We start from the raw sequence: 18,544 nt of genomic DNA on the forward strand, positions 1-18,544 counted from the left end.
TTCCTCCACATAAGCCGACAGCGTCTGACGAATCTCAAGGCTGAAGGCACTCTGACTTCTGCCTCCTGGTCCGGGAACAATGGAGGAGCATAGCCAAACTGACACTCGTGCGGGGACATACCAGTGGAGGAGGAGCGCAAGGTGTTGTGCGCGTATTCGGCCCAAACAATAAAGGATGACCATGTGGACGGGTTGTCACGAGTCATACATCGGAGGGTGGTTTCCAGCTCTTGATTCATCCTCTGTTTGGCCGTTGGACTCCGGATGGTACCCTGAAGATAGACTGGCAGAAGCCCCCATGAGTTGGCAGAAGGCCTTCCAAAACCTTGAGGCGAACTGGGGACCTCTGTCAGAAACCACATCTTGAGGAATGCCGAAGACTCGGAACACATGATGAATTACCAACTCAGCCGTTTCCTTGGCAGAAGGTAACTTAGTCAGAGGGACGAACCTGGCCGCCTTTGAAAACCTGTCGATTATGACTAGGATAGTAGTATTGCCATGGGATGGAGGAAGTCCAGTAATAAAGTCCAATGAGATATGGGACCAGGGTCTGTGGGGAACAGGTAAAGGGTGAAGGAGTCCTTGAGGGCGGAGGTGAGAAGATTTGCCCTGGCAGCACACGGGGCAGGCATTGACGAAAGTGGCAACGTCTTCTCTTATGGTAGGCCACCAGAACTTACGCTGGATGAACTCCAAGGTGCGACCTACGCCCGGATGACAGGTGAGGCGAGAGGAGTGCCCCACAGAAGGACCTGAGTCCTCACTGCCTTGGGGACAAACAACCGATTGGCAGGGCCTCCTTTAGGGTCCGGTTCGCTAGCTTGAGCACGTCTCCACGGTATCCTCAACTTGCCACGAGATCGGAGCCACAATCTTAGCAGCAGGAAGGACAGGCATGTCCGTGTCATCTCGAATGGCAGGAGCGTAGACTCGGGACAGGGCATCCGGTTTTGAGATTCTTCGACCCGGGCCGATAGGTGAGGATAAACTGGAATCGATTGAAGAAAAGAGACCATCTAGCTTGTCTAGAGTTCAATCGCTTCGCCTGCTGGATATACTCCAGATTTTTGTGGTCCGTAAGCACTTGAAACGGGTGAGAAGCCCCCTCGAGCCAGTGTCTCCATTCCTTCAATGCCATCTTAACCGCTAGAGTTCACGATCCCCCACATCGTAGTTCCTCTCAGTCGGGGTAAGCCGGTGTGAGAAGAAAGCGCACGGATGAAGCTTCTTGTCTTCACCCTCTGAGACAGGACAGCTCCAACACCAACCTCTGATGCGTCTACCTCCACCACAAATGGTTCATCCGTAGTCGGTAGTATCAGGATGGGAGCAGAGAGGATGCGCTGCTTGAGTCCTTGGAAGGCCGTCTCAGCTTCTCTTCCCCAAAAAACCGTGCATTGCCACCTTTGGTTAAAGCTGAGAGAGGAGCTGCCACCAAACTGAAGTTCTTGATGAACTTGCGGTAAAAGTTTGTGAAGCCCAGGAAACGCTGAACATCCTTAACGGATTTGGGGTGGGCCAATCCGCTACCGCCCTACCTTCCTAGGGTCCATTTGGATTCGACCGGGTTCCACTACAAATCCCAGGAATTGTACTCGGGATGAATGGAATTCACATTTTTCCGCTTAACGTACAGATGGCTGTCCAGGAGGCGTTTGAGTACTTGTCTGACATGCTTAGTGTGTTCTTGAAGGGAGCTCGAAAAGATGAGGATGTCATCCAAGTAAACAAACACAAATATGTTAAGCATATCCCTAAGCACATCGTTTATGAGCGCTGGAACACCGCTGGGGCGTTGGTCAGGCCGAAGGGCATCACCAAGTATTCATAGTGACCAGTAGGCGTGTTGAAAGCGGTCTTCCACTCGTCACCAGGTCTGATCCGCACAAGATGGTATGCGTTCCGCAGGTCAAGCTTAGTGAAAACAACTGCTTCCTGGAGCAGCTCGAAGGCTGTGGCCATAAGGGGTAGCGGGTAACGGTTACGGACGGTTATGTCATTGAGTCCCCGGTAGTCGATGCAAGGACGTAACCCACCGTCTTTCTTGGCCACAGAGAAAAACCCTGCTCCCGCCGGGGAGGTGGATGGACGCATGAGGCCTGCTTCCAGAGAGTCCTTGATGTAGGTATCCATAGCAGCTCGTTCGGGTGGAGATAGGGAAAAGATCCGACCCCTGGGGGGCAAGTGCCCGGAAACAGGTCGATGGGGCAATCGTAAGATCTATGGGGTGGTAGCATGGTGGCCCTCTGTTTGCTAAACACCAGTTTGAGGTCATGGTAACACTCGGGAACTCGGGTCAGGTCGATGGATTCTAAAGACTCGGGAGTAGAACTCGGGGAATTCTGGAAAATACAAGTAGCTTGGCACGTAGGACCCCACTGCTTGATAGTGCCCACAGACCAGTCGATGTGAGGGTTATGGCTGTGAAGCCAGGGGTATCCAAGGACGAGAGGGAACTCGGAACAGGAGATCAAATGAAAGTTCATCAATTCCTGGTGTTGTGAAACTGAAAGTCTCAAGGAGGTAGTGACATGAGTGACAAGTCCAGATCCCAAAGGGCTTCCATCCAATGTAGTAACCCTCATGGGGTCACTTAGAGGTTCAGAGGAACGCCATTCTCCTTCGCCCAGACACCATCCATGAAGTTACCTGCGGCTCCAGAGTCTACCAAGGCTTGAAGGTGAAGCTTGTGGTTGTCCCAGGAGAGGGTGACTGGAATGAGCAGACGGGAGTTGGACGGATGGGAGGAGGTTATGTTTCCCGTTACAGTTCCCCCGGTCTGTACGGGACAGAGCGTTTCCCTGGAGCCCGGGACACGTGGAACGGAAATGGCCCGGTTTGCCGCAATATAGACAGCGTCGCTCCTCATCCGGCGGTCTCTCTCAGCCTGGGAGATGCGTCCAATCTGCATGGGTTCCGGTGGAGCCAGTGATGATAAAGGTGGGGACTCGGAGCTGGGACTGATAGGAGCTAGAGGTCTACGGTTGAGTTCTCTCTCTCAGACGCTGGTCAATGCGTGAGGCCAACTTGATCAGGGACTCGAGATTGTCCGGTGGTTCCCAGTGGCCAGTTCATCTTGGATAGTGTCGGAAAGGCCTTTCAGAAAGCACACCGTGAGCGCCTCGTTGTTCCAGCCACTCGCTGCTGCCACCGTGCGGAACTGGATGGCATAGTCCGTCACGCTGCGCCAACCTTGATGGAGAGTCAGGAGCTGTTTGGCTGAGTCAGAACCACTGCTTGGGCCTTGAAACACTCGTTTGAATTCCTCAGCAAAGGCAGAGTAGCTGGCACAGCAGGAACTATGGGCATCCCACACAGCAGTAGCCCAGGCCAGGGCTTTTTCCGACAGCAGGGTGATGATATGCGATCTTAGACCGGTCGGTGGGAAACGACGAGGTTGCAGCTCAAAGGAGAGAGAACATTGAGTGAGAAACCCTTTACAAGCACTTGGATCACCTGAGAACCGTTGGGGAGGTGGAAGACGAGGTTCAGCCAGGGGGTTAACTGCCATGGGTACGTGAACTTGAGGTACTGGGACGGGAACTGTTGCCGGGGTAAGTCGATCAGATATTTGCTTAATGGAAGTCAGCATCTCCGACAGAAGATGAGAATGTCTAGCCATTAAGGCCTCTTGCTGAACCAGGGCGGCTTCGTGGCGTTGGACAGTCTCCTGGTGGTGGGACAGCGTGGCAAAAAGGTCCTGGGAACTGGCTGCCTCTGGGTTCATTTTTGGCTCTGTGTTTCTGTCAGGACCCGGTTTCGAACCTGGGTCTCCGGAGTGAGAAACAGTCACTTAACCAACTGAGCCACGAATAGACAGCAGAACCCAGAAGATGAGGCAGACACAGCAGTACTTAAGACGGTGTATTTAATTAAGAAAAAAAAACTAAAATAAAAAATGGCAAATCCAAAAGGTGGAAGGTAAAACACAAAAAGACCAAAAAAAGAAACTCACCAAAACTAAACAAAAACAACAAAAAAAAACAGAATACCACAAGAACTTTACCCGGAATTGACAAGAGCACACAGAACACTAGGGCAGGGTGCTAACATACAAACACAGAGCACAGAACTGAGGGAAACAAAGGGTTTAAATACAATCAGGGAAAACGAGACACAGGTGCAAACAATAATGGGGATCAAGGGAAAAACACAGGGACAAAAAGCACAATGGGGACATCTACTGACAAACAACTGGAACAACCCTGGCCAAATCCTGACACCTTTAACAGAATGTGACTGGCAGAACGGGTGTTGTATGTGGAGGATGAGGGCTGCAGTAGAAATCTCAGATAGGTGAGAGTGAGGCCTAAGAGGGTTTTATAAATAAGCATCCAACAGTGGGTCTTGCGACAGATATACAGATATGACCAGTTTACAGGGGAGTATAGAGTGCAGTGATGTGTCCTATAAGGAGCACTGATGTCAGATCTGATGGCTGAATGGCAGAGAACATCTAGCCGCTCGAGAGCACCCTTACCTGCCGATCTATATAAATTACGTCTCCGTAATCTAGCATGGGTAGGATGGTCATCTGAATCAGGGTTAGTTTGGCAGCTGGGGTGAAAGAGGAGCGATTACGATAGAGGAAACCAAGTCTAGATTTAACTTTAGCCTGTAGCTTTGATATGTGCTGAGAGAAGGACAGTGTACCGTCTATCCATACTCCCAAGTACTTGTATGATGTGACTACCTCAAGCTTTAAACCCTCAAAGGTAGTAATCACACCTGTGGGGAGAGGGGCATTCTTCTTACCAAACCACATGACCTTTGTTTTGGAAGTGTTCAGAACAAGGTTAAGGGTAGAGAAAGATTGTTGGACACTAAGAAAGCTTTGTTGTAGAGCGTTTAACACAAAATCCGGGGAGGGGCCAGCTGAGTATAAGACTGTATCATCTGCATATAAATGGATGAGAGCGCTTCCTACTGCCTGTGCTATGTTGTTGATGTGAATTGAAAAGCGTGGGGCCGAATTGCTGCAAAGATACCACTACTAAAGGACATCAATAAGAACAAGAGACTTGCTTGGACCAAGAAACATAAGCAATGGGCATTAGACCTGTGGAAATTTGTCCTTTGGTCTGATGAGTCCAAATTGGAGACTTTTGGTTCCAACCGCCATGTCTTTGTGAGACGGATGAACGGTGAACGGATGATCTCCACATGTGTATTTCCCACCGTAAAGCATGGAAGAGGAGGTGTTATGTTGTGGGGGTGCTTTGCTGGTGACACTGTCAGCCTACATGCAATACGCTTTGTGGACTTTACCACATCGGAGGCTGCTGAGGGGAGGATGGCTGATAATAATGGCTGGACCGGAGTAAATAGAATGGCATCAAACACATGAAAACCATGTGTTTGATATATTTGATGCCATTCGACTGATTCCGCACCAGCCATTACTATGAGCCCGTCCTCCCCAATTAAGGTGCCACCAGCCTCCTTCACCAGACAAATGTTACTCTCCGGTTTTTGATGAAACACCGTTGTAATTGAATTTTATACTGCCACTGTGTCTTCTTATTTTCTCTGCCTTAGGCCTATATATATCACAGTGGCAAGGCACATGAACAAGCAGGTTAAAGAGCAAACAACGCAATCATCACAACACATGGGTTGTATTATGGCAAGTTTTTCCTGGCTCGGCTTCCCCAGTGATTTTACCCACACACATCTACTGTTCAAATCCCAGGTTAGGACATGTTGAATAATAATTACAGTACAGCTGAACATGCACAATGTAGCCATTTATGTTAAAGTGTGTCAAATATTTAAGTATGTATGTTAAAAGCATTGTCGGTGTGTACGTCATATCCCTAACATTGCCAACAGACAAAGAACTATGAACGGGTCAGTGGTTCACAGTTCACCAATCAAGGTGCGATGTGTGATGTAACTTTTTTTGGAGAACGTTTCTTTGGGACCATCAGGCGACATTCTGACAACTGATACATATAAATGTTCCTGCAACGTTACCATGAAACGTGTCTTCAACAATTGTATTTTATATTCTGAGAGCATTGCAACCATTTTCTGTCTATGTTTGGTGGGACGTTGATGGAATATTCTCCCAACCCTTAGAAACCTGGACACATGAATGTTCTTGCAACGTTCCCATGAGATGTGTCTAGAACATTAATATTTTAAATTCTGAGAACATCGTAACCGCGTTCTGGGTAAGTTCTATTTCACATTAAGGGAATGGTCTTTGGAAACATTCCTTGCACATCACGGGAACATTCATATGAACACTTTATTTTATGACCTAATGAAACTCTTAAGGGAACGTTCTCTAAAGTTGTGGAAACATTTGTTGTTAGCTGGGTAGTTGCAACACATTTTATTTGGAATGGTTAAAACTATAATTTTGATATAATGGATGGTCAGTCCTTGCCTCCATAGCTCTGTCTATGAGTTTGAGAGTCGTTACATTTCTCTAGTCCCAGCTTTTTACCAAAACAGAAACAGTGTCTGCTTTGTAATTGTTTCAGTGAAGGATTCTAGCTTTAAGTGACAAATAGTGATTATTGAGCAAATTGAAATTGAGCTGGTACCCCAGTCTAACCACCTTATACTATCAAGTCACAGACCAGAGTCGTTTGCGAGTCATTTTGTCACAGTAGGCTCAATATTAGATGCTGGGCTTGACTGATGCGTTTAAACACGATACAAATTCCATTAAACATTCATGATCCTACGGAACTTCTGCGAACAGATATTTTCCTGAAAGACTCTGTGACCTATTTATTGCACATTACTCCACATAAGCAAGGTTCTATAGACGCAAAATGATAACAACACCACGGAAAGTGTGGAAACTATTTTTGACCCTCCCATATTGCCAGCCATGTCTGAATAATAGAGGACCACAATGAAACTTGATCCTTGGTTTTGGTCAGGCCCACTTGAGGAGAGAGCCTCGTCTGGTCTGGACAGTCACAAATGGGATTTCTAGTAGGAAACTAACTGGCCATAAAGCTACATAAACTGCTGGCATTAAATGCCTAAGGGCAATGGGCTTACTTACACTAACTATACAAACAACATTTGTAATAATTGGACAGTTAAGAAGTCCATCTCATATCATCTGATTATGCAATAGAAGTTGCTTGGCAAAGTAGCTACAATCAAACGACAGAGATTGTAGCTACTTTGCCAAGACGTTAAGAAAACCTTTTTGTCCGTGGTCTTCACACATTTTTCTCATGCTAAACAAAGCCTCTGGGCCAGTTGTACCACTGCAGCAGCATCCAGTGGAGCAAGCATTGTCAGTTACAAGTAGTTTTCTTTGTGGATCGAACAGTCTGTTATCACAGCCCTTCTAGGGGAGCAATACATCTGTTCTAAAGATCCATCAGAGGTGCCTGGGTGTTAACGCCAGTCTCTCAATCCCCCATGTTAAAATGACCTCTCACTTTTGCAATGGTCCCTTATTGACATATTGTTGCCTGTGCTGCTGTTTGTCACAACCTGGGCTTGCCCTCTCTATGGATGACTAGCAGACCAATATAAACAACACAATGGGTATAATGGAAGGGCCTATATGACCCAGGCTTGTATGTTAGGAGTCTTCTATAATTCGCCAAATAATTTCACCTTCATGAAAATATCAACTTTCGTTGATCTAAACCTACTGTGGGTTGTGGATGTGTATGGATCTGTGAAGACGATTATTATTTGATCAAACATTATAGGACTATGGGGATTTCCCTCATCTCATCAGAATGAGGCACTTCAAAGAGCTTCTTTCTCCCAAACCGAGGTCACCCCCAGCAGGCAGAGTGTAGCCAGCAGCCAAGTGTAGGAAAAACACAGGTCAGACCAGAGGGGCTCCTTGAGAAAGTATAACATATTCATAGCTTTCCACTCAAGCTGGGAAAAAATGTGGCCGGTCGAACTGTGCTGTTGCCCTCTGGTTCAATGAGTTCTTCCCTTTGTTAATCTACTAACCTTTTAGTGCTCTTATATTCCCTGTGGTTGATATTGCTCTTTTCAGCATTCAAAGAATCAATTCAAATCACATTTTATTTGTCACATGCTTTGTAAACAACAGCTGTAGACTAACAGTGAAATGCTTACGTGCCCTTCCCAACAATGCAGAGAGAAAACACTTGAAAAATAGAAAAATAATAACACAAATAATAAATACTCAATGTGTATAAATAACTTGGCTATATACACGGAATACTGGTAGAGTCGATGTGCAGGGGTACGAGGTAATTGAGGTAGATATGTACATATATTGTAGGTAGGGATAAAGTGACTAGGCAACAGGATAGATAATAAGCAGTAGCAAGAGCGTACGTGATTAAAAAAAATGTTAGTGCAAAAAGGGTCAATGCAGATAGTAGGGTAGCTGTGTTGGTGTGCGTGGACCATGATAATTCTTTAGTGACGTGGACACCGAGGAACTTGAATCTCTTAACCCGCTCCACTAATGCCCCGTCGATGTGTTGTATGTGGAGGATGAGTGTTGCAGTAGGTAGCTCAGATAGGGGGGAGTGAGGCCTAAGAGGTTTTTTAAAATAAGCATCAACCAGTGGGTCTTGCGACAGGTATACAGAGATGACCAGTTTACAGAGGAGTATAGAGTGCAGGGATGTGCCCTATAAGGAGCATTGGTGGAAAATCTGATGGTCAAATGGTAAAGAACGTCTAGCTGCTCGAGAGCACTCATACCTGCCGATCTATAAATTACATCTCTGTAGGATTACATCTCTGGGTAGGATGGTCATCTGAATCAGGGTTAGTTTGGCAGCTGGGGTGAAAGTAGAGCGATTATAAATGAGGAAACCAAGTCTAGATTTAACCTTAGCATGCAGCTTGGATACTGTATGTGCTGAAGGAAGGACAGTGTACCGTCTAGCCATACTCCCAAGTACTTGTATGAGGTGACTACCTCCAGCTCTACATCCTCAGAGGTAGTAATCACACTGGTGAGTTCAAAAGAAGGTTAAGGGCATAGAAACCATGTTGGACACTAAGAAAGCTTTGTTGTTGAGCGTTTAACACAACGTCCGGGGAGGGGCTAGCTGAGTATAAAACTGTATCATCTGCATATAAATGGATGAGAGAGCTTCCTACTCCCTGAGCTATGTTGTTGATGTGAATTGAGAAGAGCTTGGGGCCTATGATTGAGCCTTGGGTACTCCCTTGGTAGCTGAGACATGATATGTTCTGACTTTACACATTGACATCTTTGAGAGGTAATTGGTCTACCGTATCAAAGCTTTGGCTTTAAAATGTAAATAAAAATAGCAAAACAACATTGCTTAGAATCAAGGGCAGAGGTGACATAATTTAGAACATGTAAGGTTACAGTGACACATCTGTAACCTAAACAGAAATCAGATTGCATACCAGTGAGAATACTAGACATCAGCTGAATATTGGCAAGTTTTTCAACACTTTTGATAAATAGGGCAAGACATCAATTGGCCTATAACAATTAGGATCAGCTTGATCTCCCCTTTTTAAATAAAGGACTCACTGTGGCTTCCTTCCAATCAATGGGAAACTCCCCAGAGAGTAGAGACAGTTTAAAAAGGTGATAGGGGCTCGGCGATGATAGGGGCTGCAACCTTAAAAGAAGAGAGGATCTAAACCATTTTACCCAGATGTCTTTTGGGGTCAAGTTCAAGGACCTCCTTTAGCACCTCAGACTCAGTGACCGCCACCTGCAGGGAGAAGCTGTGTAGCGGTCGAGTGAAAAACGAGGGAGGAGCATCAGGGTGAGATGCATTATAAGGGCTGGGAGATGAGGAAGTGTTGGACAGGCAACGAGTGATGGCTGAGTCAGATAGGAATCCTGACTTAATGAAGTGGTTGTCAGGACCCGGTTTCAAACCTGGGTCTCCGGAGTGAGAAACAGTCACTTAACCAACTGAGCCACGAATAGACAGCAGAACCCAGAAGATGAGGCAGACACAGCAGTACTTAAGACGGTGTATTTAATAAAGAAAAAATCCTAAAATACAAAAAATGGCAAATCCAAAAGGTGGTAGGTAAAACACAAAAAGACCTCAAAAGAAACTCACCAAAAATAAACAAAAAACAGAATACCACAAGAACGTCACCCGGAATCGACAAGAGCACACAGAACACTAGGGCAGGGTGCTAACATACAAACACAGAGCACAGAACTGAGGGAAACAAAGGGTTTAAATACAATCAGGGGAAACGAGACACAGGTGCAAATAATAATGGGGATCAAGGGAAAAACATAGGGACAAAAAGCACAATGGGGGCATCTACTGACCAAAACCCGGAACAACCCTGGCCAAATCCTGACAGAATCCCCCCTAGGAACGGCTCCTGACGTTCCTACCAGCTCTCAGGGTGGAGGACCCTGAACTGACGAATGAGGTCAGGGTCCAGGATGTCTTTGGCAGGAACCCAGGAGCGCTCCTCAGGACCGTAGCCTTCCCAGTCCACCAGATACTGCCAGGACCGCTGCACCCGGCGGGAATCCAGTATCCGGTGGACGGTATAAGCCGGCTGGCCTCCAATGACACGAGGCGGAGGGGGAGGTCTGTCTGCCGGGACAAGGGGAGAAAAAACAACAGGTTTTAACAATGACACATGAAATGTGGGATTAATCTTAAGGGATCTGGGTAAGTGTAGGCGATAAGAAACTGGGTTAACTCTCCTGGCAACCTTGAAGGGACCGATGTATTTTGGGACAGCTTGCGAGACTCCACCCGTAGAGGTAAGTCTCTTGTGGAGAGCCAGACTCTCTGGCCGGGGCGCAGGGTAGGCCCGGGACGGCGACGCCTGTTGGCTTGTTGTTGATACCTCTGTGAGGAACGCATAAGATTAAGACGGGTCTTCCTCCACATAAGCCGACAGCGTCTGACGAACTTCAAGGCTGAAGGCACTCTGACTTCTGCCTCCTGGTCCGGGAACAATGGAGGAGCATAGCCAAACTGACACTCGTGCGGGGACATACCAGTGGAGGAGGAGCGCAAGGTGTTGTGCGCGTATTCGGCCCAAACAATAAAGGATGACCATGTGGACGGGTTGTCACGAGTCATACATCGGAGGGTGGTTTCCAGCTCTTGATTCATCCTCTCTGTTTGGCCGTTGGACTCCGGATGGTACCCTGAAGATAGACTGGCAGAAGCCCCCATGAGTTGGCAGAAGGCCTTCCAAAACCTTGAGGCGAACTGGGGACCTCTGTCAGAAACCACATCTTGAGGAATGCCGAAGACTCGGAACACATGATGAATTACCAACTCAGCCGTTTCCTTGGCAGAAGGTAACTTAGTCAGAGGGACGAACCTGGCCGCCTTTGAAAACCTGTCGATTATGACTAGGATAGTAGTATTGCCATGGGATGGAGGAAGTCCAGTAATAAAGTCCAATGAGATATGGGACCAGGGTCTGTGGGGAACAGGTAAAGGGTGAAGGAGTCCTTGAGGGCGGAGGTGAGAAGATTTGCCCTGGCAGCACACGGGGCAGGCATTGACGAAAGTGGCAACGTCTTCTCTTATGGTAGGCCACCAGAACTTACGCTGGATGAACTCCAAGGTGCGACCTACGCCCGGATGACAGGTGAGGCGAGAGGAGTGCCCCCACAGAAGGACCTGAGTCCTCACTGCCTTGGGGACAAACAACCGATTGGCAGGGCCTCCTTTAGGGTCCGGTTCGCTAGCTTGAGCACGTCTCACGGTATCCTCAACTTGCCACGAGATCGGAGCCACAATCTTAGCAGCAGGAAGGACAGGCATGTCCGTGTCATCTCGAATGGCAGGAGCGTAGACTCGGGACAGGGCATCCGGTTTGAGATTCTTCGACCCGGGCCGATAGGTGAGGATAAACTGGAATCGATTGAAGAAAAGAGACCATCTAGCTTGTCTAGAGTTCAATCGCTTCGCCTGCTGGATATACTCCAGATTTTTGTGGTCCGTAAGCACATGAAACGGGTGAGAAGCCCCCTCGAGCCAGTGTCTCCATTCCTTCAATGCCATCTTAACCGCTAGGAGTTCACGATCCCCACATCGTAGTTCCTCTCAGTCGGGGTAAGCCGGTGTGAGAAGAAAGCGCACGGATGAAGCTTCTTGTCTTCACCCCTCTGAGACAGGACAGCTCCAACACCAACCTCTGATGCGTCTACCTCCACCACAAATGGTTCATCCGTAGTCGGCAGTATCAGGATGGGAGCAGAGAGGATGCGCTGCTTGAGTCCTTGGAAGGCCGTCTCAGCTTCTCTTCCCCAAAAAAACCTTGCATTGCCACCTTTGGTTAAAGCTGAGAGAGGAGCTGCCACCAAACTGAAGTTCTTGATGAACTTGCGGTAAAAGTTTGTGAAGCCCAGGAAACGCTGAACATCCTTAACGGATTTGGGGGTGGGCCAATCCGCTACCGCCCCTACCTTCCTAGGGTCCATTTGGATTCGACCAGGTTCCACTACAAATCCCAGGAATTGTACTCGGGATGAATGGAATTCACATTTTTCCGGCTTAACGTACAGATGGCTGTCCAGGAGGCGTTTGAGTACTTGTCTGACATGCTTAGTGTGTTCTTGAAGGGAGCTCGAAAAGATGAGGATGTCATCCAAGTAAATGAACACAAATATGTTAAGCATATCCCTAAGCACATCGTTTATGAGCGCTTGGAACACCGCTGGGGCGTTGGTCAGGCCGAAGGGCATCACCAAGTATTCATAGTGACCAGTAGGCGTGTTGAAAGCGGTCTTCCACTCGTCACCAGGTCTGATCCGCACAAGATGGTATGTGTTCCGCAGGTCAAGCTTAGTGAAAACAACTGCTTCCTGGAGCAGCTCGAAGGCTGTGGCCATAAGGGGTAGCGGGTAACGGTTACGGACGGTTATGTCATTGAGTCCCCGGTAGTCGATGCAAGGACGTAACCCACCGTCTTTCTTGGCCACAAAGAAAAACCCTGCTCCCGCCGGGAGGTGGATGGACTCATGAGGCCTGCTTCCAGAGCGTCCTTGATGTAGGTATCCATAGCAGCTCGTTCGGGTGGAGATAGGGAAAAGATCCGACCCCTGGGGGGCAAGTGCCCGGAAACAGGTCGATGGGGCAATCGTAAGGTCTATGGGGTGGTAGCATGGTGGCCCTCTGTTTGCTAAACACCAGTTTGAGGTCATGGTAACACTCGGGAACTCGGGTCAGGTCGATGGATTCTAAAGACTCGGGAGTAGAACTCGGGGAATTCTGGAAAATACAAGTAGCTTGGCACGAGGACCCCACTGCTTGATAGTGCCCACAGACCAGTCGATGTGAGGGTTATGGCTGTGAAGCCAGGGGTATCCAAGGACGAGAGGGAACTCGGAACAGGAGATCAAATGAAAGTTCATCAATTCCTGGTGTTGTGAAACTGAAAGTCTCAAGGAGGTAGTGACATGAGTGACAAGTCCAGATCCCAAAGGGCTTCCATCCAATGTAGTAACCCTCATGGGGTCACTTAGAGGTTCAGATGGAACGCCATTCTCCTTCGCCCAGACACCATCCATGAAGTTACCTGCGGCTCCAGAGTCTACCAAGGCTTGAAGGTGAAGCTTGTGGTTGTCCCAGGAGAGGGTGACTGGAATGAGCAGACGGGAGTTGGACGGATGGGAGGAGGTTGTTTCCGTTACAGTTCCCCCGGTCTGTACGGGACAGAGCGTTTCCCTGGAGCCCGGGACACGTGGAACGGAAATGGCCCGGTTTGCCGCAATATAGACAGCGTCGCTCCCTCATCCGGCGGTCTCTCTCAGCCTGGGAGATGCGTCCAATCTGCATGGGTTCCGGTGGAGCCAGCGATGATAAAGGTGGGGACTCGGAGCTGGGACTGATAGGGGCTAGAGGTCTACGGTTGAGTTTCTCTCTCTCAGATGCTGGTCAATGCGTGAGGCCAACTTGATCAGGGACTCGAGATTGTCCGGTGGTTCCCGAGTGGCCAGTTCATCTTGGATAGTGTCGGAAAGGCCTTTCAGAAAGCACACCGTGAGCGCCTCGTTGTTCCAGCCACTCGCTGCTGCCACCGTGCGGAACTGGATGGCATAGTCCGTCACGCTGCGCCAACCTTGATGGAGAGTCAGGAGCTGTTTGGCTGAGTCAGAACCACTGCTTGGGCCTTGAAACACTCGTTTGAATTCCTCAGCAAAGGCAGAGTAGCTGGCACAGCAGGAACTATGGGCATCCCACACAGCAGTAGCCCAGGCCAGGGCTTTTTCCGACAGCAGGGTGATGATATATGCGATCTTAGACCGGTCGGTGGGAAACGACGAGGGTCGCAGCTCAAAGGAGAGAGAACATTGAGTGAGAAACCCTTTACAAGCACTTGGATCACCTGAGAACCGTTGGGGAGGTGGAAGACGAGGTTCAGCCAGGGGGTTAACTGCCATGGGTACGTGAACTTGAGGTACTGGGACGGGAACTGTTGCCGGGGTAAGTCGATCAGATATTTGCTTAATGGAAGTCAGCATCTCCGACAGAAGATGAGAATGTCTAGCCATTAAGGCCTCTTGCTGAACCAGGGCGGCTTCGTGGCGTTGGACAGTCTCCTGGTGGTGGGACAGCGTGGCAAAAGGTCCTGGGAACTGGCTGCCTCTGGGTTCATTTTTGGCTCTGTGTTTCTGTCAGGACCCGGTTTCGAACCTGGGTCTCCGGAGTGAGAAATAGTCACTTAACCAACTGAGCCACGAATAGACAGCAGAACCCAGAAGATGAGGCAGACACAGCAGTACTTAAGACGGTGTATTTAATAAAGAAAAATCCTAAAATACAAAAAATGGCAAATCCAAAAGGTGGTAGGTAAAACACAAAAAGACCTCAAAAGAAACTCACCAAAAATAAACAAAAACAAAAAACAGAATACCACAAGAACGTCACCCGGAATCGACAAGAGCACACAGAACACTAGGGCAGGGTGCTAACATACAAACATAGAGCACAGAACTGAGGGAAACAAAGGGTTTAAATACAATCAGGGGAAACGAGACACAGGTGCAAATAATAATGGGGATCAAGGGAAAAACATAGGGACAAAAAGCACAATGGGGGCATCTACTGACCAAAACCCGGAACAACCCTGGCCAAATCCTGACAGTGGTGATTAAAGAGCTTAGCCATACGCTCCTTGTTAGTAACAACCACATCATCAACCTTAAGGGACATGGGCAGCTGTGAGCAGGGTTTATTCTCCAGGTCTGTCACTTTTTCCCAGAACTTCTTGGTGTTAGACCCACAGAGAGAGAACTGCTCCTTATAGTAACTAACGCTGGCCTTCGGGATAGCCGGAGTGCACTTACGTCTCATTTGCCTGAACGAGAGCCAGTCAGCCTGAGTATTTGTGTGCCAAGCTTTTCGCCAAATGGTGTTTTTGAGGTGGACTAACTCTGCCAGATTACCGTCAAATCAGGCACTGAAACGTTTTTAAATTGACATTTTCTTGATGGGGGCGCGCTTGTTAACAATACCACTGAAAATATTTTAAAAAGAAGCCCCAAGTATCTTCAACAGAGGGGATCAAACTGAATCTATCCCAATTTACAGAGGCCAGGTGATGAAGGAAGGCTTGCTCATTAAAGTTTGTCAGCAAGCATTTATGACAAAACAGGACAGGTAATTTCACTGAGCAGCCATTACGAACACAGGACGTAAAACAATGGTCACTGAAAGCATTACAGAAAACACCAGACTAATACCATTCAGGATTATTTGTGAGGATAACATCAAGGAGAGTAGTCTTTCCTGGGTAATTGCAGTCATACCTTGTGGGATTGATAATAATCTGAGAGAGATTTAGGAAGTCCCATTGTTTTTAGACTTGGCCTGATGGTTTAAACATGTCACAGTTTAGTTCACATAGCAGAATAAATTCAGAATTAGTATAAGGGGAGAGAGCCTAGGGCAGGTAGGGTACAGGCCGGTGCTGATGGATTTTGATAACACCCAGCAAGTCAACAAAGAGCTATCTATGCTTAAACCAGCAAATCAAATAGTTTGGGGACAGACTTGATGGAGACAACTGAGCACTGAAGGTGTTAAATTGGTAAAGATTGCCACTCCACCACCTTTGGAAGATCTGTATAGCAGTCAAAGATTATAACAAGAAAGGTTAACATCAGTGTTCAGAACAGTCTTTCTTAACCATGTGTCAGTAATGACAAAACACATCTGGATTGGAGCTGTGAACCCACACTTTCAATTGCTAAATTTTAGATAATAAGCTTCTAGTGTTAACGTAAAAAAAAACTAGGCTTTTACGAGAGAAGAAATCAGTGAAGCAGAAATCACCAGAGCGCAAGACAGAATTGGGGCTTGCAACAGTAGACGGGCCAAGGTGTACATTTCCAGATATCACCAGCAGTAATACATTTAGGGCACGGCAGAGGACAGGGAGAGCTTTGAGGTGTTGATTATTTATTAGAATGTGAATGTGCATCAGATGGCAACAAGATGAAATTGTACAGCACTTTCATTAGGTAGTATGAATGCAAATCCAGCTAGAGGGGGTTAAAATAGTATGGGAGGTCAAGAGACCATGTAACAGATATATAGTCTGAGTCGCAAGTGTGGGAACAAACATTGTCTGTCCCACGGTTGGGTAAACAAGAAAGTTTATAGTCACCAAAGTGTGAAGGAGTCATGGAGCAAATGGCACAAAGCACAAGAACAAAAATTACTTGGGGCTAGGCATTGTAAGTTAAAAGAGTCACTCGCCCCAACAACATAAGAGAGTAGCTCTCAATGAGTCCAGTAGGCTATAAAATAAAATACTAGGTCTATGCTAGTTAATTAAAGTGTTTCTGAGTGAGCTCACATAATAAGCTTCACAAGTTAATTAGCCTACATAAAATTCAGATCAGTGCAAAGTCTGCGGTGTGTGTGAATGTATGTGCATGTGTGCTGGAGGCGAGCAAAGGCTAGGGAGAGAGGGGAGAGTGGCGGAGGTACCTGTACCAGACATGGGGAGCAGATTGCTGGGTGGGACTTATTTTTTACTTGATCAATAGCTAAAAGTACTTGTCCAAAACTGAAAATTCTGTTGTAGTTAAACAACTATTATTCACAGATGCGATTTGATCATTATTGTTATTTTAATAACGGTGTACATTTCCTGACTCCAACTATTTGAAAACTATAACAAATGGAACCTGCATACAATAAAGTGCATCAGTTAATCAGTGAATTCATTGACATTTTCCCTAGAGGGTTAGAATGGATGAATTACCATATATGACAACCTATGGCAGGCTAATTAAAGCTGCTTGCTGTCTGTTAACCTCACAATAGCAGCACACATAGATAAAGAGATGCATCTCTAAAACGCAGACATCAAAATGTCACAGAACACAATGACTCACACAATGAAGTTCAAGTCTACATGTTGATGAATAACATACAAATACCCACCAAGTTAAATTTGATCAAATATACTTTACTCATGAATTATGATTGACTATACAGTATGTACTGTGTGTACAGTACTTATAAGACTAAGGAAGGAAGTCAGATATGGAGTATACCTACTTACTGCTTTAAATGAGGATAGCTTTCCTGTATATCATTCTAGCAGGCAGGCCGACATAGACGGAGATACATAGACACGTGTGGGTGTGTGTGATCAGTCCTCCTCCAGCTCATCTCCTTCTTCACTCTCCTCTACCTTGTCTCCCCTCTGTCGCTGTTGTCTGGACAACCAGGGGTTGAACCCTGGTCTACGTTTTCTCAGACTTGAAGACCACTATCTTTGGGCAGCTGCGGCAGCTGTAAAGTCTTCCATGGGAGGACCCTCCACCACAGGAACATGAGAATTTGCAGTTGTGGGGTAGTCAGACTGGATGGCAAATCTGTTTTGATCCTCTTCATTGTTGAGAAACCACGTTCACACTGTCGTGACTTTACTTTCATTAATTTGATGACTGTTATTTATATAATCCACTAACTATGTTTAATTGTTACTCGATTCAATTAATCACTTAACAATTAACTCATTAGGATTAGGGGCATCACGAAACAAGTTGTTTAACGAGTTACGATCTCCTAAATTAAACTCTGGAAGATATACACTACCGTTCAAAAGTTTGGGGTCACTTAGAAATATCCTTTTTTGTCCATTCAAATAATATCAAATTGATCAGAAATACAGTGTAGACATGGTTAATGTTGAAAATGACTATTGTAACATGAAACGGCTGATTTTTTTATGCAATATCTACATAGGCATAAAGAGGCCCATTATCAGCAACCATCAGTCCTGTGTTCCAATGGCATGTTGTGTTAGTGAATCCAAGTTTAGCATTTTAAAGGCTAATTTATCATTAGGAAACTCTTTTGCAATTATGTTAGCACAGCTGAAAACTGTTGTCCTGATTAAACACGCTAGTCGAAAAGGGCTGTTCCATCACAATGACACGCTCTTCTGACCTCACTCCGGGGCATAGCTAGGTACTGTGCAAGGTATTCTCAAAAACAATTATCTTATTAGAAAACTAAAATCACAATCATATCTTAACAAAAATACTCTCATCATTTTCCCTACACAACGTAAAGGATGGAGACTTCATACAGTGGTTCTTCATTTTACCTTT

General features: G+C 46.7%; 1 protein-coding gene across 1 annotated transcript in view; it reads left to right on the forward strand.

The window, feature by feature from the left end:
- LOC135525244 (synaptotagmin-9-like) overlaps positions 1-18,544 on the forward strand; it is a 60,064-nt gene that overhangs the window by 12,778 nt on the left and 28,742 nt on the right. The gene's annotated exons all lie outside the window — the stretch shown is intronic.

Source organism: Oncorhynchus masou, chromosome 31, assembly GCF_036934945.1.
Source record: "Oncorhynchus masou masou isolate Uvic2021 chromosome 31, UVic_Omas_1.1, whole genome shotgun sequence".
In the NCBI taxonomy this organism is placed as follows: domain Eukaryota; kingdom Metazoa; phylum Chordata; class Actinopteri; order Salmoniformes; family Salmonidae; genus Oncorhynchus; species Oncorhynchus masou.